Consider the following 2,573-nt stretch of genomic DNA (forward strand, 5'->3'; position numbering starts at 1 on the left):
TTAGCAATACTGGCCATCTGTGTACTTTCTTCAGTGTCAGCATGCAATGCAACGGAATGGGTTTGAATAACATGTGCACTACCATGACGTCCAGTAAGTCCTCCACATCCACGTCCTCTTTCTTTCTCTAGTAGTTAGTATTCTATATAAAACACAAACTCCATCACTCTAGAAACTATTTAGCACAAAAATAATAGGGTAAGCAATTAATAATAGTGGCCAATTATGTTTAACTAATCATGTTACTTCCTCTTATTACATACAATTCCCTTCATGACTTCACTTGTGCTAGGTTCTAACACTTACACATCTATTCAGCTAAGCGATTAAGCAAACAACCATATTTCGAACCTTCTTATCACTAGCAATTAAGCTAACAATTACACATTCTTATATCTAGCAATTAAGTAAACACTCTTACATATTCTTACATTTCTCACATGAACTAAATCACATACTTTTGTTAGTGCAATATTTGTGCCCATCGTTATTCGAACATACTAGATATAATGTAGGTGTTGAATATGAAAATTACATGTGTCCATTCGCTTAGATACGCCTATTATGTAGGCGTATGGTAGTCTATATGCTTAGTTAAACCCAATACGCTTAGCATATAAGCGAGTATATGCTTAATTGGAGGTGATATGCACGGTTTTATGCATTTATATATCTCGATTAGTATACAATTTTATCTTAATATTATGTTTATTTAACGAATTTGGTTACTTAGTGCATTTATTGAGGAATCCACATGAAATTAACTTACTGGTAGAGTTAATGTGAAAAATCGAGCATATGGACCGAGCTATTAGACGAAAAATGAAAAATGAAGAAAAGTCACAATAGTTGGCTTGAGATGGACCATATCATTATTAGACGGCCCATCACACTGTTACTCCCTCGTCACAAGACCTCTCAAGGATTTCAACCATTATACGGACCGTCTCACTTTGAGACGGTCTGTCTTAACATCCTCCGTACGTTAAAGTTTGTGTCGGTTTGACCACCGAAAAAACCTTTATACGGACCATCTCATATTTGAGACGGTCTGTCTCATCACTGACAAGGAAACCTTAATTTATTTCCTATTTATATAACATTTAAGACGTTTTAAAAAAACTTTTGCATCAAGAAACAACTAGAATGGTGGCATAGGAGTACTTTCGAAGAGGGAGAAGCTTTTGGTTCAGTTAAAGAGCATTCGGTTCATGAATCGAGAAGTTTAACGAGTCTATTGAGTATGAAATTCGGTTTTATGTTCAAAACTCTTTGATATCAAATCATGGATCATCTTTCATACATTATTACTTCTGTTTACTGATGTGTTTTGACTATTGTAACAACTCGGACTTTTCAAAATTTAATATATATATTAAAACCTGACTTATTTTGATGTTCGGGAAATTTTATCGCATTTATCGAGTTAATTCACTATTATAATATTACTCTTAATTATTTATTCATTATTATAATATTAATCTTAATTATTTATTCATTATTATAATATTATTCTTAATTATATTATATAATTATAACTTTCAAAGTTTGGCAAAAATCTCCCAAACTTAAACTTTAACCTCATTTTGTTTCTCTCTTCATACTCTAGAGACTAAAATGCAACTTTCATTTATCATAAACAATAACCCGTTTACCCGATTCACACCAAACCCGATATCCGTTTTACTCACCCGTTTACACCATAACTTAGCTTGGACCTCAATTCTCGTCACTATCTTGGAAATCAAATCAAGGATCATGTTATACTTACCATCTTCGACCTAACCGACAATGTAATTAAGTTAAAATGATCGATTTTGATACGAATTGTTTATTATATTCAAGCCGTCATATCTCGTAAAGCATTACACATAATAACGACTTCTGTGATTCAATTCAATCTGTACGCACCATCTATATGCCTGCGCCAACTGAACCCCCATCTTTAATTTCGTTATCATTGCTGTTTAGTTGTGTTTTTTTATCCTTGTTCTTCCCTGCTGGGTTTAAGCCCGTTAACCATTATATAATCACTATTATAGGTAATTGATTGTATGTACGAACTCGTCTTAATCTGCTGATCAAAACCCCTATGGTTAATCGGCCAATGGATTAACAACTTGGCCGATTAAGATTCCTTGGGGTTCATAGTGTATATGGGGTTTGTGTTTGTCAGATTTTAAAGTTTCTGCATCATTCATAAACAAACTTGCCTGCGTTTGTATGAGTTGTTTGGCTGAAGTCTGGAGGCGCGGGTTCGAACCCCCCGGCCCCTTTTTACCTACTTATTTATTTTCTTTTTTTTTTGTAAATTGTATTAAACCATTGTATTATATATAGATTATATTATTAATATTACAAATACAATAAATAACTAATATTTTGTTCTAGTAGATATATCAACAGGTCGTTTTCTGAATTTTTGTTATGACTATATATATGTGTGTGTGTGTGTAACATCCTGTTTTCTTGTTTCGGTAAATAAAATAAAATATGAGTTACTATGATTCGGGCTTGTGTTGGGTTAAGTAATATGGGTAATGGACTTGGGTTAATAAGGAAATGAGAAATAC

Source organism: Bidens hawaiensis, unplaced genomic scaffold (genome assembly GCF_021521415.1).
Source record: "Bidens hawaiensis isolate Kalapana, Puna unplaced genomic scaffold, B.hawaiensis_p1.1 tig00024004_1, whole genome shotgun sequence".
NCBI lineage: Eukaryota > Viridiplantae > Streptophyta > Magnoliopsida > Asterales > Asteraceae > Bidens > Bidens hawaiensis.